The sequence below is a fragment of the Artibeus jamaicensis genome, unplaced genomic scaffold (assembly GCF_021234435.1).
Source record: "Artibeus jamaicensis isolate MK-2021 breed Jamaican fruit bat unplaced genomic scaffold, CSHL_Jam_final contig_386, whole genome shotgun sequence".
NCBI classification, from domain to species: domain Eukaryota; kingdom Metazoa; phylum Chordata; class Mammalia; order Chiroptera; family Phyllostomidae; genus Artibeus; species Artibeus jamaicensis.
The window spans coordinates 2,604,781-2,627,078 of NW_026521811.1; the positions used below are offsets into that span (position 1 = coordinate 2,604,781).

At 39.9% G+C, this 22,298-nt stretch overlaps 1 pseudogene; it reads left to right on the forward strand.

Moving 5' to 3' along the window:
- Positions 1–1,997: 1,997 nt before the first annotated feature.
- LOC119055789 (deoxyuridine 5'-triphosphate nucleotidohydrolase-like) lies at positions 1,998–15,863 on the forward strand (annotated as a pseudogene).
- Positions 15,864–22,298: the final 6,435 nt, after the last annotated feature.

The following is a 22,298-nucleotide window of genomic DNA, read 5'->3' on the forward strand; positions in this document are numbered from 1 at the left end:
CATTTTGCTGAGTGAATAAGCCAGGCGGCGAAAGACAAATACCATGTGATCTCAGCTTTAACAGGAACCTAAACAACAAAACAAACAAGCAAGCAGGATATAACAAAAGACACTCAAATAGAGAACAGGTTGACAGTGACCAGAGGGAGAGGGAGGGAATTCCAGGGTGAAAGGGTAAGGATTTACAAAAACTAGTATGAGGGACAGTAGGACAAAACCAGGTTGGGTGGAAATGGAAGGAAAGTGGGGAGCATGGGGGGTGGGCTGAGATGGGAGTGAAAAACAGAAAACTGTAGTTGAACAACAACTGAATAAATAAATTGTTAAAATTGTGGATGCTATGTACTTACTTCTTAAGAAATGTAAATTTTATAAAATTTGTTCAATTCCAAAGCATGTGTGACTTCCTTTCTGTTCCTTTCTTCTGGTGCTATTGAGAAGTATGGCAGGTGGATCATAGATGGTGGTTTCATTAGTAAAAAGTGAGCTTGTCACTGCCGGCCATGATGAAGACATAGGTAGACATGCTTTGCTTCCTTGCACAAACAAAGGAAGGATAAAAACTAATTTAAAACAACAACCCACCACAAGTGCCAGGGATTGAACTATATGGAAGTCTGACAACCAAGGAATTAAAGAAGAAACATTCATCCAAACTGATAGGAATGTCAGAGATACTATGTCAGGGTGGAGATGATGCACAGCAAGGAGGCAGCTAGGATACGAGGTGTGTGAGTCAGTGGCTGGTGGACTGGCATGCTGAGACGGCATTTGGTGGACCAAGTGGTATTACATTCACGTGCACATAAACCAGAAGAATAACAGGGAAACAACACAGACAGTGCAATCCAGGGTTCCAGGATGTGAAACTGAAGACACAGACCCTCTGGCTATAAAAAACCTGTGGAGGTGCAGCCACAGTAGGAACACCTAGGATCACAGAAGAGTCTGTTGCAGGGTGCCATGGGATCCTAGGAGGTACACAAGCCCACTCACCACAGTATCATGACCAAAAAGGGAAATTTGCTGGATGGTAGCAGGAAGAGTTGACTGAAAGCTGGGTGAGAGATGAGCAAGCAGGATTATTCCCTCTCTGACCACTACCCCACAAATAGCACTGCAACACAGCAAGATGGGTTGCCCTGCACTGACAAATACCTATGTCTCCATGCATTGAAACATAAGAGGTATAGTTAGACAAAGAATAATAGCCCAAATGAAACAGCAGAGCAACGTTCCAGCAAAAGATGCCTGTAGGCTGTGCAGCAGTGGATGAAGTGCCACCCTGTGAACCAAAAAGTTGACATTTCAAAACCTACTGATGGCACATGCCTTGGTTTCCAGCCAGGTTCACAGTATGGGCCACACTGGAGGCAACCAGACATTGGTGTTTCTCTTACTCCCTCCCTCCCTACCCACTCTCTAAAATAAAACTTAAAAAAAATCTAATAAGCGTGAAAGAAATAGGCAACCAATCAGATGCAGAATTCAAAACACTGGTAATCAGGATGCTCACAGACATGGTTGAGTAGAGGTACAAAAGGAAGAAGTGCAGGCTATAGAAGGTGACATACAGAGACATATACAGAGGACCAAGAATGAAATGAAAGGAACTAGGACTCCAATCAATAATTTGGACCAGAAGGAAAAAATAAACATTCATCTGGAATAGAATGAAGAAACAAGAATTGGATAAAATGAGGAGAGGCTGAGTAAGCTTTGGAACAAGTTTAAAACCTCCAACATTTTAATGTTAGGGATGCCAGAAGGAGAAGAGGAAGAGCACAAAATGGAAAACTGATTGGAAAAATAATGAAGGTTCCAAGATGGCAACGGAGTAAGATGGATTCCATTTCCTTTTACACATGGGACAAAATCCTGGCTGGTCTAAAGAGGAACAGCACAAACAGCCAACAGTTCCCCAGCATATATGAAAATAAGGGACCAGAAATCATGATGGTCCCTGAAAATCCAGATGGTAGAGAGAGGGTTGTAGTATGGTAGTGTCTCAGGGACCAGAGCAAAGACAGGAGCAGCAGGGGCTTTTGCTGGTGCACAGCCCAGAGCCCAGTACCCGGAGTGCCTCGGCAGGTGCCCAGTGCTTAGGCCCAGCTCCCGGTGAGTCTCCCATAGACTCTTTGGGAGCCCTGGGCCTGCCGATGAGTCCTTGGGAGAGAGCTGGTTTATTAGCTTTCTCCCTCCCTGGCCACGCAAGGTTGAGCACCAGGAGACTTGTTTGCTGGAGTTTGCAGAGAGGATACTAAGGACAAAGGGCCGAGATCAACCACGGACTTTGTGGTCACCAGCCCAGGAAAATTGAGAGGAGCAGTGTGGGGCTCTGACTGCAAGAGTCACCGGTCTGGCTGGGGGATTAAGCTGTCCTGAGAGGCAGGTTTTCTAAAGGAGAAAGATTTTGGAATGTAAACTGAAAGTTTCTTCTGCGGCAGCCATCTGTTCTGCTCCCCACCCAGCCTGGCAGCAAACCAGAGGTTGGGCAGAGGGCCTGGAGCTCCCCCACAGATCTGGGATGTGTCTGAGCCTGAACCTGCAGGAATCAGGCAGCCTGGCATGCCTTGCATCCCAGCGCACAGTGATAACTTCTGGGATAAGAGTGCTATGAGGAAGTCATAGATCCCCTTCGTGGGTCACTGGGAAGAAGTGCCAGTTTGGCTCTTGGGAGAGCACTCCCAGAAAGACCACTCCAATCACCACTCAGCCTTCTGCAGCCAGAAAAAACAGTTTGTCCAGTTTGAAACAAACAAGAGATTTTTTTTTAGTAATCTTTTATCTTTTTTATTTTATCTTTCTTTTATCTTTCAATACTTTTTTACCTCTCTTTTCTTTTTTGTTTTATTCCGTCCTCATTTCTTTCCAAACTTATCACTTTTTCCTCCCTTCTCCTGCCTTTTTTTTCTTTTACCCACAAGCCACACAAACAACTTGGAACTGTGAAAAGATCAGAGTAGGACCCAAAGAAGAGGCATCCCAACAGTAGAGACAGAGAGACAAATTTCTTTTTGCTATAGCAGAGAATCCATAAGTTGCTGCATATTTGTATTATCATTATTTTTTCATTATTCTCACTTCTTTTATATTTTAGTAGTAGCTTTGTATTCCTCCTCTTTCTGTATAGGCTCCATTGCCTTGGCTGGTTATATTGTATCATTTGACAGGTTTCCCCTGTTCACTCCTCTACATTGTATTGCTGGTTTTCTACACTTCACGCCACTTGATTTTGTTTAGCACACTACCCGATGTTCTATACCCCCTATTCATATTATCCAGTTCACATAGAGTCTGTCATATAATTGTTGCTCTAATATTACTGTAAACAATAGCTATTCTATACAACTGTAAATACTTCACAACACATCTCCCGGATGTTAGTCCACTTCACAGTTTCCTGAATTCTATTACTGGAGTAATTAACTCTATTTGCTCACACACTACACCTATTTACTACCCTTTACTCTCACCTTACATCAGAATATGACCACCTGAAACTTCACTGCTTTCTAGATCCAACTCACAATCCTTCCCTCTCCATCAAGAGACTTATCTTGTGTCCATCCTCTCTTAAAAGTGGCGAGTTGGGTTGAAGATTACAGTTAACACTCTATATAGCCTAAAGATCTTCTGTCTCTTCTCTACTGGCTATGTCTGTAAATACCATAAAGTACTCTCCCACTGTCATAAACCATTTTGCCTCCCCCGCCAACTGATCACACACACAAGGAGTATGTGGAAGTGGAGAACACCAGGATAACCAAAGGAGACTGCACCACTGAATTTCACAGGCATTCCACCAGAAAAGTTCACACCATAAACCCAGGGAGTCAGAACACATCAATTTAAAAAGCTGAGGCTAACAAAAAGGGTCTCACAAAGAATTGAAAGACAAAGAAACAATGCCCAGGTGAAAAGAAAGGAGGAAGCCTCAGAAAGAATGTTAGATGAAGAAGAGGTAAGTCAACTATCAGATATTAAATTCAAGGCACTGAATTCAAGGTTATCAGATAGTTTAAAGAGCTCACAATGACCTACCAGAAGCTACAGGGGAGCTACAAGGAACTCACTGCAAACTATATCAACATGAAAAAGAAAACAGAAAATATCAGCAATGGAAAAGAGGAAATGAAGAATACAATTTCTGAACTGAAGAACACAGTAGAAGGAATCCAATGTGGGATTGATAAAGCAGAAGATAAGATCAGCCAGCTTGAGGACAAAGTAGAAAAAAAACTCCCAAAAAGAGCAAGAAAAGGAAAAGAGGCTCATAAAGAAGGAAGAGGGACTAAGAGAAATGGAAGACAATGTGAAACGTAATAATATCTGAATAACAGGGACACCAGAAGGAGAAGAAGAAAAAGGAATAGAAAACCTATTTGAAAAATTAATGAGGGAAAACTTACCTAATTTAATGAGAGAAAAAGTTACACAAATCCAGGAATCACAGAGAGTTCCAATAAAGAGGAACCCAAAGAGGCCCACTTCAAGACATATCATCATTAAAATGGCAAAATTCCAAGAGAGAATCTTACAAGCAGCAGAATAAAGAGAGAATCTTACAAGCAACAAGGGAGAAAAAAGAAGTAACATACAAAGGAGCCCCAATAAGGTTAGATACTGACTTCTCAATGGAAATGCTCCAAGCAAGAAGAGAATGGCAAGGCACATTCCAAGTAATGAGAACCATAGGCCTACAACCCAGCAAGGCTACTTTACCCAGCAAGGCTCTCAATCAAGATAGAAGGACAAATAAAGAGCTTCTAAGACAAAAGAAGTCTAAAAGAATACGCCTCCACCAAACCAGCTCTGCAAGAGATGCTGAAAGGATTGCTTTAAGGAAGGTAAAGAGAAAGACAGACAGGAAAACAGGTACAAAAATGGTAATGAATAAGTACCTATCAATAATAACATTGAATGTAACAAGATTAAATGTTCCAATCAAAAGACATAGATTAGCTGAATGGATAAGAAAATATGACCCACACATATTCTGTCTACAAGAGAGCCACTCAGGACAAAAGACCTACACAGACTGAAAGTAAAGAGCTGGAAACAAATTTTCCAAGTGAAGTGGACAAGAAAAAAAAAGCCAGGGTAGTAATACTGATATCAGACAAAATAGACTTCAAAAAAGGGGCCATAAAGGGAGACCCAGAAGGTCACTTCATAATACTCAAAGGGAAGAATCCACCAAGAAGGGATTAACATCATAAATATATATGCACCCAACACAGAAGCACCCAAATATATAAAGAAAATCTTAGAGGACTTCAAGAATGATATTGACAGTAACACAATTATAGTAGGGGATTTTAATACCCCACTGACAAAAATGGACATATCACCAAACAAAATATCAGTAAAGATATTGCACAATTAAACAATACCCTAGATGAAATGGACTTAGCTGATTATATTTATATATATATATATATATATATATATATATATATATATATATATATATATATCTTCATCCCAAAGAGGGGATGAAGGAAACTTCATGCCTTCATACACATTCTTTTCAAATACACATGGAACATTTTCAAAGATAGACCACATGATAGGACACAAAACGAGCCTCAAGCAATTCAAGAAAATTGAAATTATACCAAGATTTTTCTATTTTTCTCTGACTACAAGGGACTAAAACTGGAAACCAACCCCAAAGGAAAAAACCCCAAACACTCAAAATCATGGTGATTGAATGGCATCCTATTAAACAACGAATGGGTCAGGAATGAAATTAGGGAAAAAATCAAAATGTTTCTGGAAACAATTTAAATGAACTCACAACAGCCCAAAACTTATGGGACACAGTGAAGGCAGTCCTGAGAGGGAAGTTCATAGCAATATAGGCTTACCTAGAGAATATAGAAGCCTTTCAAACAAACAGCCTTAACCCTATGCCTGCAAGAGCTTGAGGAACAACAACAGAGACAGCCCAGAGCCAGTAGAAGGGAGGAAATAACAAAGATCAGACCAGAATTAAATGACATAGAGACTAAAAGCACAATTCTAAGAATCAGTGAATCCAGGAGCTGGTTTTTTGAAAAGATAAACAAAATAGACAAGCCTTTAAGTAGGCTCATCAAGAAAAGAGAAAGGACACATGTTGGGGGCTGGGATAAGCCTGAAACAGGCTGATACAATCCGACCTGAAGGTTGCACCTGAATAACAGGATGCTGCGGTTAGGAGCCATAGAACTCCCCCTCCTGGACATGCGGGTGGCACACCAATCAGTGCCTTGATCACCCGCCCGCCATGCACCCCCCGGCCAATCGCAGGCTAGAGCACGCTTTGAAGCCACCTATCCACTGCACTTCCTCCACTGCCCTCCTCTATATAACTCCCTCCATTTTGAAATAAAATTTGCAACTTGATCAGAATCCTTTGTCTTGCTGCCATTCTTCGCGCCTCCTGTCCCATCCCCCTTCATCCGTTGCAGGTATATCGGCGGACCCCGTTGACTGCCTCGCGGGCTGAGGCAGACACAAGTAAACACAATCAGAGATGAAAGAGGGGAGATTACAACTGATACACAGAAATAGAAGGGATTATAAGAAATTGCTATGCCGAACTGTATGCTGAGAAATTTGAAAACCTAGGTAAAATGGTAAATTTTCTAGAAAAATATAATCTTCCAAAACTCAATGAAAAAGAAGCAGAAAATCTGAGCAGACCAATAACAGCAGATGAAATTGAAGCAGTAATCAAAAGACTCCCATCACACAAAAGCCCAAGACCAAATGGTTTCACAGGAGAATTCTACAAAGTATTTAAGGAAGAGCTAACCCCTATACTCCACAGACTATTCCAACAAATCCAAAATGATGGAGAACTCCCAAACTCTTTGTATGAGGCCAGCATCATCCTAAATCGAGAACCAGATAGAGACACAAGAAAGAAAGAAAACTTTAGGCCAATATCGCTCATGAACATAGACACTAAAATCCTCAACATAATATTGGCAAAATGCATCCAACAATACATTAAAAAGATCATGCAGCATGACCAAGTGGGACTTTTCCCCGGGATGCAAGGATGGTTCAATATTCACAAATCAGTAGAAGTAATACATCACATAATCAAAAGCAAAGACAAAAATTTCATGATCCCATAAATAGACACAGAAAAGTTTTTGATAAGTTACAGCACCCATTTATGATAAAAAACATTCAGCAAGGTGGGAATAGAGGGAGCATTCCTCAATATAATAAAGGCCATATATGAGAGACCTACAGCCAACATCATACTCAATGGGCAAAAACAATAAACTTTTCCACTAAGATCAGGAAGAAAGGTTGTCCACTTTCACCACTTCTATTCAATACAGTATTGGAAGTTTTAGCTACAGCAATCAGACAATAAAAGAAAAGAAAAGGTATTCAAATTGGAAAGGAGGAAACAACACAGGACATGATAGTGTTCCATGTACACTATCATGTCATTGTTTGCAGATGACATGAGAGTGTACATGGAAAATCCTATAGACTACCCCAAAACTGCTCGACCTAATGAATGATTTTGGCAAAACAGCATGTTACAAAGTCAATATCCAGGAACCAAAGGCATTTTTATATTCTAACAATGAATCAGCAGAAGCAGAAATCAAGGAAAAATCCCATACGATATAGCAAAAAAATAAAATAAAATATCTAGAAATAAACCTAACCAAGGAGGTAAAGACATGAATGCAGAAAACTGCACAACACTGAAGAAAGAAATCAAGGAAGACATAAACAAGTGGAAATATATACTGTTTTCATAGATTGGAAGAAATAACATCATCCAAATGTGCATACTATCGAAAGCAATTTACAGATTCAATGCAATACCTATTAAAGTACCAACGGCATATTTGACAGACATAGAACAAACACTTCAAAAATTTGTATGGAACCATAATTGACCCTGAATAGCAGCTGCAATTTTGGGAAAGAAGAACAAAGTAGGAGGGATCACAATTCCTGATATCAAACTGTATTTCAAGGCCATTGTAATCAAAACAGCCTGGTCCTGGCATAAAAACAAGCACATAGACCAATGGAAGGGAACAGAGGGCCCAGAAATCAACCCAACTCTCTACAGTCAATTAATATTTGACAAAGGGGGCAGTTACATAAAATGGAGTAAAAATAGCCTCTTCAACAGATGGTGTTGGGAGAACTGGACAGCTACATGCAAAAAAATGAAACGAGCACCATTTTATACCATACACCAAAATAAATTCTACATGGATAAAGGCTTAAATATAAGTGGTGACAACATTAAAGTCCTAGAGGAGAACATTGCAGGAAAATCTCATATATTTCAAGCAGCCACATTTTTACTGATGTGTACCCTATAGCAAGGGACATAAAGAAAAGAATAAACAAACAGGATCTCATCAAAATAAAAAGCTTCTGCATGGCTAAAGAAAACAGTATTAAAATAAAAAGACAATGAACTTTATGGGAAAACATATTTGCCAATGATACCTCAGACAAGGGTTTAATCTTCAAAATATAGAAAGAACTTACGTGACAATGCTCTAAAAAGACAACCAACCTAATTTAAAAAAGGGCAAAGGACTTGAACAAACACTTCTCCAAGGAGGACATACAAATGAGATACCACTTTACACCAGTCAGGATGGCTATCATAAACAAAGCAACAAACAAAAAATTTTGAAGAGGTTGTGGGTAAATGGGGACCCTAGTTCAATGTTTGTGGGATTGCGTACTGGTACAACCATTATGGAAAACAGTATGGAATTTTCTAAGAAAACTTAAAATAAATATGCCTTTTGACCCAGCAATTCCACTGCTGGGATTATAGCCTAAGAACCTTGAAACACCAATTCAAAAGAACCTATGCACCCCAATGTTTATAGCAGCACAATTTACAATAGCCAAGAGTTGGAAGCAACCTAGGTGCCCATCAATAAATTAACAGATTTAGAGACTATGGTACATTTACAGAATGGAATTTTATACAGCAGAAAGAAAGAAGGACCTCCTACCCTTTGCAACAGCATGGATGGAACTGGAAAGCATTATGCTGAGTGAAATAACCCAGGCAGTGAAAGAAAAATACCATATGATTTCATCTTTAACAGGAACCTAAACATCAAAACAAACAAGCGAGGAAAATATAACCAAAGACACTGAAATAGAGAACAGGCAGACAGGGGCCAGAGGGGAGAGGGGAGGGAATTTCAGGGGAAAAGGGGAAGGATTCAAGGAACAAGTATAAAGGACACATGGACAAAAACTAAAGGGAGTGGAAATGGGAGGGAGGCGGGCGGCACTGGGGGGTGGGATGGGATGAGAGTAAAAGAAAGAAAACAGTACTTGAACAGCAATTAAATAAAAATATTTTTAAAAAGAAAAATAATGAAGGAAAACTTACCAGTGTGGTGAATACAATAGAAATGTAAGTGAGCGAACCTCACAGAGTCAAAGAAGTTGCACTCAAGGAGGAACACACCAATACACATCACAGTTTCATTACCCAAGACAAAAGGTAAGGAGAGAATCTTAAAGGAAGGAAGACAAAAGGAGACTTAGCTACGAAGGGGTTCCCATAATGCTATCAGCTGATTTCTAAAAAGAAACTTTGCAGACAACAAGGGGCTGGAAAGAATTATTCAAAGTCATGTAAGGCAGGGACCTACATTCAAGTTTAATCTAAGCAGGAAAGCTATCATTTAGAATGGAAGGACAAGTCAAGTGCTTCCCAGATAAGGTTAGTTTAAAGGAGTTCATCACCACCAAGCCCTTAGAGAAAATGTTCAAGGCACTTAATCTAAGAAAAAGGAGATGATCAAAATTATGAACAATGAAATGACAACAAATTCACAACTTTTAACAAGTGAACCTGTAAATACAAAATCAAAAGAAAAAATAAGGAAACAACCAGAACAGGAACACAATGACTGAAATGGAGATCATATGGAGGGTAATGAACTGGGTGGGGTTAATGGGAGAATTGGTATCAAGGTACAGGGAATAAGAAGCATAGATGATGGGTATAACATAGGGGGAATTTAAAATAGTATAGGATATAGAAAAGTCATAGACGTTTTTTGAATAATTCATGGACATGAACTTAGTGGGGGGAGTTATGAAGAGAGGCAGGTTGCAGGGCAAAAGGATAAAGGGGAGAAAAAATGGGATAATTATAAGAGTATAATCAATAAAACATACCTAAACAAGTGAGGCTCATAAACATGTGGAAATGTAGGCCCCACCCACAACTCCTGAATCAGAATCTGCATTTTTACAAAAATACATTTTTTGTTGCCTGAATGACACCTAAAGAAGTTTTTTATCCTTACAACTCATCACGCTTTTTGTAGCTGAGAAGTATACACAGCTGATTCTGAATGATAGAAATACAACACTCAGCAATACGTATGCCTGTGTCTGTTCTTACATTTTAAAATTTGTAATGCCTGAAAAGTAATGCCTTCCCAGTGGATTTGTGCGCATGTATTATCCTCACTTGGTATTATGAAATACTCTGGAGAGTGTTAGAGGATCAAAGTGGCCTTACTGAATGATGCAGGATATATCCTAGGTCAAAACCACTTCTAACAGTTTTCATGTTAGACGACAGTGAGGTCTCTCCTATGCATTGTTGAAAAATGCACCTCTCTCTTTTTTTTTTTTATCATCAGCCATCCTTGACCTTCGAGGATGTGTCAGTAGATTTCTCAGGAGAGGAGTGGGAATGTCTAAACCCAAGTCAGTGGAAATTTTACTGGGATGTAATGTTGTAGAACTACAGCAACCTGGTTTTCCTGGGTGAGAATGATTACCTTCAGAGCTCCTACTCCACCCCAGCATTTTATTTCACATCTTTTGGGGACTCTACTTTGTATGGTAGACTTTCAGATTCATGCTCATATAGGGAGAACTTCGAGGTTATCTCCTGTAGAAAATAAAGGCTTTGAGAACTGTAGTCCTTAGCAGCTCATTATCTGAAAATTTTACATATTGTTAGAATGAGTAAGGTGCTATCAGGAAACAGGATTTTGGAAAATGATCTTCCAGAATATTTTGTAATTTATTTAATTATTGTTCAAGTACAGTTTTCTGTTTTTTACTCCCATCCCACCCACCCCCAGTGCTCCCCACCTCCCTCCCATTTCCACCCCCATTAGTTGTTGTCTATGTATCCTTTATACTAGTTCCTGTAAATCCTCTCCCTTTTTCCCCTGAAATTCCATCCCCTCTCCCCTCTGGTCACTGTTTCCTTGTTCTCTGTTTCAGTGTGTGTGTTTTTATTTTGCTTGCTTGTTTGTTTTGTTGTTTAGCTTCCTGTTAAAGGTGAGATCATATGTTATTTATCTTTCAACATCTGATCTTCTAGAATATTTTAACTTTCCCACAGCCTTCTTACCTTAGCTAAAAGTGGATTGGAAATGGAGACACTCTTAAAAATAATTATTATTATTTTGTACACAGGTCTTGTTGTTTCTAAGTCAGTCCTGGTCACATTTTTGGAACAAATGAAGGACCTCTGGGTTGTTTGAAGAAAAAAGTCAATACCTGTGCCCCCAAGTAGGTGGAAATGGTTATGTAGACATCACAGGTGAGAAACTCAATGGTCACAGAGAAATCCAGACTTTCAGGCCTGGTTGGAGAAGCTGTGCTTCAGGCGAAAGGATTGTAAATGAAAAGGCCAGGTTTATTTGTGTTGCTGTCAGAGAGGGCCAGCTGATCTCCAAGTGTGTCATGCTATTAGATGCTTTCAGAATTCTGTTTTTACTCCAGTGACCTCTGTTATTCTATTAGCAGCTTCAACCAAAGCCCTTTCTCTCTAAAAATAAATAAATGCAATCTTAAAAAAGTGTTCAGTGCATACAATTAAGTTATTTTTGGACTGTAAGGGCTGCCGTGGTCCTCTGTCATTGCTTTGGGGATCTGGAAAATTCTGCGCATGTTGGCAAGAAATTGTACATTAAGCCTTTTCCTTTTTTTTTGTTTTGTTTTTTTTTTTTCTGGCAAGAATGGAGTTCATGAAGGAAGTGGTTGATATCCTGAAATTTGATGCAGATATCTCAGGGACCTTGTGGCCAGGTTTCATGTTTTCTGATTTATACATTTTAACCCTGCAAACAAATCTTTACGGAGTTTAGACTCAGTGATTTTCTTGTAGTTCAATGTACCTCCCTAATGTGAAACAATCTACTTTTCAGTTTCACTTGAAAATGTCCTTGTGCTTGTGCAAATGCACAATAACTTCTTGATCCATTCATTTCCTCATGGGCACTTAGGTTGCTTCCAGCATTTGGCTATTGTAAATTGTTCTGTTATTAATATTGGGGTTCATAGGTCCTATTCAGTTGGTGTGTCAGTGTGCGTAATGTAGAAGGAGCTGTTAACTTTTGGGACAGCATGGATGGATCTCGAGAGCATTATGGTAATGAAATGAGCCAGGTGGTGAAATGCAAATAGCATATGATCTCAAGCATAAGAGGATACAAATCATCAAAACCAACAAGCAAACAAAATATAAACAGAAACATTGAAATAAAGAACAAACTGACAGAAGGGAGATGGAGGGGACAATGAGAAGAAAGAGGGCAAGAGTTTTCAGGAACATGTATAAAGGAGACATGGACAATAACTATGGAGCAGTGTAAATGGCGGGGATGGAGGAGCAGTGGGGTGGCCTGTGATGGGAGTAAAAGACAGAAAAGTGTACTTGAACAATTTAATTAAAAGGACACAAGGAAAAAAGTGAAGGTGGTAGTGTTACGGGAAATGAAGCGACCAGACACCGAGGGATTCTGGAGTACGAGGTTTATTGTTTAACGTGCACAGGCCCAGAGGAGTCATTTCCAAATTCTGAGCCCCAACAAAGGATTCTTGGGGAATATATAGATTAGGGGTCTTCCTATCTACGTGGCAAAGCAGGATACAGAAGCAGAATGTGGTAATTAGTTCTATCTTCGGGGAAAAAGCAGAGTTCAAAGGCTAAATGTGAAAATTGGTTCTATCTGCGGGGGTGCTAGCCCTAGTCCTACTGACTATCCGGCTATCTGCTTTATCTGCTCTTCCTAGATGGCCTTATTGTTCTCCTATGGCGCCTGGGGTCTTGGGTGAGCAAAGGTTTCCTGGGACCTCTCCCTTCATCTTCAGTCCTCACTATCCGGCCACCCGCCCTCCCAGACTGCCCCATCATTCTCTCTAGAGTGCCTGTGGCCTGGGCAAATAAAGGTTAAACAAAGGTTTTTCAAAGTTTCCCATATCAGTAGGATCAATGGAGGGAAGAGGGGATGGTTGTGTTGTGTGAGAGGGTTGTGGGAAAGAGGAGACAACTGAATTTGAACAATAAAAAAATGTAGAAAGAAAATGTTCTTTTGCATTGCCTGGGCCACCGAGTCAGAAGTATAGAGCATGCAGAGGGCAGATCCAGCCTGTTGGAAAGATTTAGGAGAGTCTGTACCATGAAGCAAGAGGGGCCATTTGTATGGAACAGCCTCTGGGTATGGCTTGGGTGAATTCTAAAGTGCTGTGGGTCAAGGCCTCAGGGAATCACTAGGACAGGGCCGTAGCATTAGCCAGGTAGGTGGGGACTCAGATATAGCACCTTCTAGATCTATTGTGAGGAGGGTGCTTCAGGGAAGGATTGCCTCGGATGATTTCTGTGTAGAAGACTGCCCCTCCAGGCTTAGCCCTGAAGCCAGAGAGTTGAGTTCCTCTCTGAATGTCCCTAGCACTTTTCAGTCTGCTGTCTCAAGGCTGAAGGTCAGAGCTTGTGAGTTCTTGTAAGTCTGTATCAGACCCTTTAAGAGAAAGACTTGGTCTTCAGCATCTCTCAGTCTCAGTCAGTTATTATCACTGCTGGTTTTCCAGGGTGATTGCTTTTATGTGATAAATTCTCCAAACTTTGTTAATTGACTTTTTAGAATTTATTTAATATTAGGAAAATAAATGATAGTTTTAAGATCAGTACTTAATCACTGTGGGACTGGATTCAAATATGAATCAGCCATACCTCAATTGCCATTAAATTTAAACACTTATTTTTTTATGTTTTTCTTTACTCTTTTCATTGTTTTGTTACATCCCGTCCTTGCGAGCAAGAAGGGTAAGAGACTGCTGGGTAGTCAGGTGTTTTATTGGCCAAAGTTTCAAAGTTTTACCTGTGCAGGGGCGAACTCTCGGGGTGCCTCTGGAGACACACGAGTGCCAAAATGGCTGCAAATGAGAGTCGCGCCTGGCGCTTACAGCCTGGGGTTTTTATTGGGGTGAGCAAGCAAGCAAGCAAGCAAGCAAGCAGCAAATACAGAAGCAGACGTAGCTGTTAGCAATTGGCTATTTTGAGAGGACACACACATATCTCTGCTTACTACAATGGATACTTTTCTGCAAAGACAAGGCCATGACTTGAGGTAAAAATTTTCCCCTAACGGGTGTCCGAGAGATTACTTCAAGGCTGAGAGATTACTTCAAGGCCTTGGCTAAACTCCCTGGGACATCTGCCCACGGCCAGGTGTGGTTTTCTGCCTAAGTCTAAAAATAAACATCTAGTTTAAGCAAACATCTCAGCTCTCCTCCTCACCCCCTAACAGTTTCTTTCTGTGCTTTTTAAATGGTAAGTGGCATTTTGGTCCTTTGAATTACAAAAATAGTCTTAATTTTATATCTGTCCATGGCTGAATGTATATTCTTTGTATGTTGGATATAAACTTTTCTATATTGGCCCCACCTGCTGTGGGTCACTTGCTTGCTTGAGTGCCAGCTTTTGAACTAAAGGTTCCTGATTTGATTCCCAGTTGGGGCACATGCCTGGGATGTGAGCCATGTTCCCACCAGGGGGCACATGTGAGGCAACTGCACATTGATATTTCTCAGGCTCCTCTCTCTTCTGTCTAAAAATAAATAAAATCTTAAAAGGCAGCTTTTCTTTTTTTATTATTCTTTTGAATTTATGTAATTGTTGTTCAAGTACAGTTTTCTGTCTTTTAATCCCATCCTAGCCCACCCCCCAAGTACACCCTAAATCTGTCCCATTTTCACCCTTCTTAGATTTTGTCCATGTGTTCTTTATACTAGTTCCTGTATATCCTTCCCCTTTTCCCCTGAAATTCCCTCTCCTGTCCTCTCTGGTCCCTGTCAGCCTGTTCTCTATATCAGTGTCTCTGGTTATATTTTGCTTGCTTGTTTGTTTTGCTGTTTAGCTTCCTGTTAAGGGTGAGATCATACAGTATTTGTCTTTCACTGACTGGCTTATTTCACACAGCATAATGCTATCCAGTTCCACCCAGGGAAAGGTGGCTTTTCTGAATTGAATGTAATTTTTGAAGAGATCTGATTCACGCCTTCCTGTTCCTTTGTGGCTAGCTGTGCCTGTGTTCTCCTCTTCCAGGGTGTGCTCTGAAGAAATGAGCACCATCTCCCCCAGCAAGTGGTCCCCACCTGCAGAGGAGGGTGGTGCACACTTTCATTAGTAATGCTCTGAGGATGTCCCACCACCCGGAACAAGGGGTCTGCACAGGTGGCTGGCTATGACCTGTAAAGTGCCAATGATTACACACTACAACCTATGTAGAAAGCCCTTGTGAAAGCTCACATTCAGATCACTCTGCCTGCTGGGTGCTATAGAAGGGTAGCTGCACATTCTGGCTTCGCTGTAAAACACCTCATAGATGTAGCAGCTGGTGTCATAGATAAAGATTATAGAGGAAATATTGGTGTTGTACTGCTCAATTTTGGCAAAGTTTGAAGTTAAAAAACGTCATGGAATTGCACAGGTCATTTGTGAATGGATTTATTATCCAGAAATAGAGGAAGTTGAAGTTATAGATGACATGGAATGGGGTTCTGGGGGCTTAGGTTGCACTGGAAAGAATTGAAATGTATGCCGAGAATAGAAAATGAGAAAACATACTTTTGTCTTAAAAATAAGCAGCTTTTGTTTAGTGATTTGGTGCTTAATCAAGCTTTACATTCCAAAATACTTAGTTGATGTAATTGTTGAGTTTCATTGCTCTAAACAACTAGGCTTTATAAACTTGATTTCTCCAGGATAAGAGAAAAAGAGACAACATTCACCCCTAGTTTAAACTCTAATTTTTGTAAACACAGTGGTATGTGTTTGTTTTTGAGTGTTTCTGGGTTGCAAGTGTTATGTAATGTCTGTTTCTTTTTCAAAGCCCATGATGTCTTTTTATTATTGATATTGGTCTTCAGTCCACTGGTCTGTGTTATTTCAACTATTAGTCTTTCTTTTCACTGTGCACTGTAATATGTTCACCATGTGCTGTTACGGCCTGAGCACTGTGTGTCCTGCAAAACAGAAACACGTATTTTGAACATGCAGGAAAACAGTAAGATCATTGAATACACTGGACTCTCCATGTGTCTAGAAACAGTGAGAATGTGGAGTTCATTTATCCTATTTCTGTTGTTTGCCAAGGGAGATGAGCACAGAGCTTTAGGAGTGTAAGGAAACATTGTTCCCCTTTTGTGTGACTTTTTCTCATTATAGCACATTTTGTCCTCCTGCAAGTATTTAAGTGTTTTGTAGTAGTCAACAGTGTGATTTGTTTAAAAATTCTTTGTAAGGTACATGTACAGTCACCTGTGTGTCATACCTATGAACCTTTCTTTTGTGTCTATCAGCTGTGTCATCTACTGACAACCAGTACTTCTTGGAAAGGTCAGGAATAGAAGATCTATATTTTGAAGAAACACTGGTAAGCTATGAGAGCTGTGCCTTTGATACTGATAAGGAAGTTTATGACAAGAAAGAAATGATGATTGAATGGAGAAAACTAACTTTAAAAATTATCCAGAGACACAGGAAAAGATGCTCAATATCGCTAGCTATCTATCAGAGAGATGCAAATTAAAACTACAATGAGATACCACTTACACCAGTCAGAATGGTTATCATAAACAAAGCAACAAACAACAAATTTTGGAGAGGTTGTGGGGAAAAGGGGTCCCTTGTTCACTGTTGGTGGGAATGCAGGCTGGTGCAACCATTATGGAAAACAGTATGGAATTTTCTCAGAAAACTAAAAATGAACCTGCCTTATGACCCAGCAATTCCATTGCTGGGACTATATCCTAAGAACCCTAAAACACCAATCCAAAAGAACCTATGCACCCCAATGTTCATAGCAGCACAATTAACAGTAGCCAAGAGCTGGAAGCAACCTAGGTGCCCGTCAGTAAATGAATGGATCAAAAAATTATGGTATATATACACAATGGAATTCTATGCAGCAGAAAGAAAGAAGGAACTCCTACCCTTTGCAACAGCGTGAATGGAACTGGAAAGCATTATGCTGAGTGAAATAAGCCAGGCGGTGAAAGACAAATACCATATGATCTCACCTTTAACAGGAAGCTAAGCAACAAAACAAACAAGCAAGCAGAAAAAAAAAACAAAGACACTGAAATAGAGAACAAGGGGACAGTGACCAGAGGGGAGAGGGAAGGGAATTTAAGGGGGGAAAAGGGGAGGGATTTGGAGGAACAAATAGGAACGACACAGGGATGAGAACTAAGGGGGGTGGAAAAGGGAGGGAGGTGGGGAGCATGGGGCGGGGGAGGCTGGGTTGGGAGAAATAGACAAAAAACTGTACTTGAAAAATAACTAAAGAAAATTAAAAACAAAAAAAAACATTACTCAGGTTTACAGATAACAATGTGTTATTTGGCAATGTAGTGCAAATACGGCATTAGCAGTTTCTTTCCATGGTGTCCTTAGACATTAAATAAAGTGAAAAATTTCCTATTATTGATATATCCTTTTATACCTAATGGGCCATTCTAATAATTACAATGGGCAATATGTGTTTTTGAAGAGTTCAGCAAAGCTGCTTTATAATATTGCTGTGGTGGCATTTATTTTCCTGTAACTAGGAGCCTTGAACTGCCACAACCTTCTCCTGCAATCTCACAGTAGACAGCATCTCACAGAGTCACAGTTAAATGTCCCTTCTTAACCTGATTACTGACAGCTGCTCTGAGCAACAGTCTTCCTTCCACCTGAGGCCATTCACCATGCATAACCATTAGATAAGATCTCTACACACTTTACCAAGATTTTGGTTTTTTGGTTCATTTTGAACAATTGAATCTTAGCTCAAGAACCCCAAAGTCTTCTGCACATGAACCCTAATGAAATCACATGTCCTGGGATCTCCTACAGTCTCCCAGCATCTTGCTTCATCCTCACATCTAGCTGCTACAGGCCTGCTGAGTATGTCTCCCAAGGTCTGTGTGGAATAAAATTGTCTGTTATAGTTTGTTATGTGGTTTTTTATGTAAGTGCTACTCACTATCCAGAACCAGGGTGAACTGCTTAACAAATGCTAATCTGTCAAAAATTATTAATTAATTAATTTATTTATCTATTAATGAATTTATTTATAGAGGGAAAGGAATGGAGGGAGTAAGAGAAGAAAAGAAACATCAATGTGTGGTTGTTCCACATATGGTGCCACTGGGGATCTGGCCCACAGCCCAGGAATGTGATGTGACCAGCAGTCGAACTGGCCACTCTTTGGTTTGCAGCCCACACTACACCCACAGAGCTACACTGGCTGGGAAAATGCTAATTTCTAAAAGTGGAGACAACTGTTCTTCAACAACACTAAAATAATTATTTGAAAAGTGCCAACAAGGGTAATTTCAGGGTTCTCATTAATATTTTATTTGCTTCAATAAAGTTTATTTTTTATAGATTCACATTAACAAGCAAAATATCTTTACTGCTCTATACTGTTATCATTTGACAGGTGACAGGAACCAAAGGTGTTAGATCTGGATTTAATCTAAGAATCTTGGTGCATAGTAATGACATCTATTTGCTTACTGAGTATTCATGATCTCCTTTCTTTACTGAAAAATGAAAGCGTTCATTCTTTATTCTTTTTTATTTCTGACATAATTGTGTTCAAGTACTGTTGTATTCATTTATCTCCACCTCCCTCCACTGATTCTACCCTCCTTCCCTTTTGTCCATGTGTCCTTTCTGGTTGTTACTGAAAACCCTCCTATGTTTCCTCCTCATTATCCCCTCCCAAGTCCCCTCTGGTTATTGTCAGATTGTTCTTAATTTCAGTGTCTCTCAGTTCTCTTCTTTCATTTAGGGCCAGATTTCTCATCTTGATTGTGACAACCTCCCTGTGTTCGTTTCTATGTATAGGGTAGAGCTGCTGTGTTGCTTGGCCCTTGTAGAGTGGACTCATGTAGTGAGTGTCGTATAGAATCCACTGGCGCAGGTTCCCTATTCCCCTGAGCTGGGGGCTCCACTTGTGCCCTCCTTTCCATTGTGAGCAGTGTACACACTGCCATTGTAATTTGGCCTTGATTTCTTTTGTACTTTAATGAGATGGATTTACATCTGGGCCAGTCTACTATGAAGAGCAGCCACAAGAACCAAACTACAACCCCGACTACTGTGACACATGAGCTGTACAGGAACTGATATCTTAGTGTTGGACTACTTCAGTGTGACTCTGGTTACCAGTGAGGCTGCTTCTTTAGTTTGTTACTTGTAGAGGTTGTTGGGTGGTGCTTTGACATGAAATGAAGCTGTGTCAGATATCCCAGCTTTGGGACATCCATGTGTGCTGCCACTTCTGCCCTACTAGGTGACTTTCTCTGAGATACAAAAGGATCTTCAGGTGGCTGCTACTTTAGATTGTCTCAGAGGTGCCTAGGAGAAGCCAAGCTTTGAAAAATTGCCTGCTGCCATTGGCATCAGGCCAAAGGTCACATTGCAGGTGTTACAGACTATGGAGAAGTCAGGTAGCCTGTTTGATAGATATTAGAAAAGTCCGAAGCAGGATCAGGACAGGCCAGATATATAAAAAAGCTAATGGAAAAAGCTTGTGTGGGCCTGCCATTTTGGTGGGGCAAGATATCAGGGAATCAGCAGAGCAGAGCTATGAGATGGAGCCAGGTAGTAGGAAACTCAGGTATGGTGACTGCCCTACTGAGTCTTGTGGTGGTGTTGGATGTTCTTGTGGAAAAGGAACAATTACCTCTGACAGCAAATCTGTCTGGGAGAAAGTTGCCCCTCCAGCTCTCACCAGGATGCCAGAGCATTCATTTTCTCTCTGCATGTCTGGCTGCTGCCATGATACTGAAACTGAGAGTGACTGAGTCCTTTTAGTTTCATTCTCATGCCATTTTAGGGGAACCCAGGGGACTCCAGGTACCCGCCATGTCCCTCCAGCAAGCCCTCACTGGTTTCTACTGCCAGAAGTTATGAAGACTTGTCTTCCCACCATGGCATGGGGGGTAGGGGGTTCAGGTGTCGTGCTTGGAACCATCATCTTCAGCAGGAACTCCTGCAGCCAAGATATTTCTCCCAGTTTTTAAGCACCACACAAAATTCGGGATGTGGGAATTACAATTTTTGTATCTTTTCCCTTTCTACCCATTTCTTTGTGCCTTTGTCTATGCTTATTGTGGGACTTCTCTTCAGCCAAATCAGGTGGTTTCTAAATGATGGTGGTTCTGTGGTTTAGTTGTAATACTGATTTGCTCATGGAGCATTTGAGTATAGGGTTTACCTTTTCTGTAATCTTGATCACAACCCCTAGGCTTTGTTAATTAAATTATATGTATATGACATCTCACAGTGATTATTCATTTTTTCCTATCTCTGCTTCTTTTCACTTACCAGAATGTTCTCCTACTTCATGTATGTAGGAACAAAAGGCAACAAACGGTTTTTAGTTTGGAATCACTGAGTAATAAATGTTCCATTCTGATTTGCTTTGTATAAAATGTTATTTTCTATTCATCTGTTGTTAGACATTTTGGTTCTTTTTGTATGTTGGCTTTTGCAAAGAATACTCCAAAGAACTTTGGGATTCAGTTTTCTTTTTTAGATAGCAATTCTACATTTTTGGTTATATTTTGTGACTGGGATGTCTTGATGAAATGGTTTTTCTTTCTAAAGTAATATGTGGGATCTTTCAACTGATTTTGTAGTGGATCCACCCATTTACATTCCCACCAATGGTGTGCTAGGATTCCCTTTTCCATCATCTCACCAACACTTGTCTCTGCTGTTTTTGAGGACACTAGTTGTAAGAATTGTAAGGTAACATCTTCATGTGGTTGAAATTTGAGTTTTCTGCAAGAGAAGACCTGGGAATTAGGACCATGTGAGGAAAAGCATTTTGTTTTGAGAATATTTTCTTAACTTTTTCATGTCCTCAATGCAATATTGTGTTTTACAGTTTTCGGCTCCACTTTCTTTAGAATATTTTTAGGGGCTCCTGTTTTGGACTAGTTACCAGAGAAATAAATGGCCTGTTCTTTAGCATTAATTCATGCTCATATTCAAAGTTCATGTTCAGATATTCATGTTCAAATATGAAAAATATGTGTATCATTTTCTTTCTCAATGTTAAGATGAGCAGAATGGTTACTGTAAGTTGGTGTGTATTTGGGGGTTATGGTGGTTAAACGCCCATTTCTGGAAAACTAAGGTAACTGAAAATCATGAGTGTTTTTACTATAGGGTTTTTGTAACTAGCTACTCTGAAATTAAATTGAACTGTATGTGACCAGCATTTCATTACTAAGCAATTATCTTTCTTTAGTATTTGTGGAAATTGGAAGGCCTTCATTTGGAAATTTCTCAATTGTCTTCAACATACCTTTAGATTTGTTGGAATTTTAGGTTTTAACAGAAACTATTCATTTTGAAACTTAATTAATAGAAAATTTAGGTATCTTTACATCTGGCCAATAATCTGTTTCCCACATGTTATGAAGACATGAAAACTAATAAAAGCCAGTAATACAAGAGAAATATACCAAACTGTTGAAATATTGTGAAACTGAAAAAACACAGAGAAAGTATAAGTCACACTATGTCAAAAGTCAGCTAAGGTTGTGTATCTCAGGAAAAAGAATGTATTCAAATTGTTCATTTTCTTTAGTGTTTATACCAGTAATCTGATATTTTAGATCGACTACATTACTATTTTTTAAATTTTAACCAAAACATGAACATCTAGTGCTCTCTGGGAATCAATCAATATGAATAAAGCTCTCACTTCATTAGGTAGGGTTCCTTCCTATCCATTGCTACTGGAAAACCTGGACACTCAATATGAAATTTCTAGTGGTGTACCTAAGCATCAGAGAAGACAGGGAAATATATAAAACTGTAAGTTCATACTTAGATCAGGGTGCCCATCTCTAGAAACACCACTTCAGGTTTCCAGAAAGTATGCTCTGCTAACAGACCATGAAAGGCAGCACTGGGCTTTTAGTGGGAGGACAGGGATAAGTTCCTATTGAGAGAT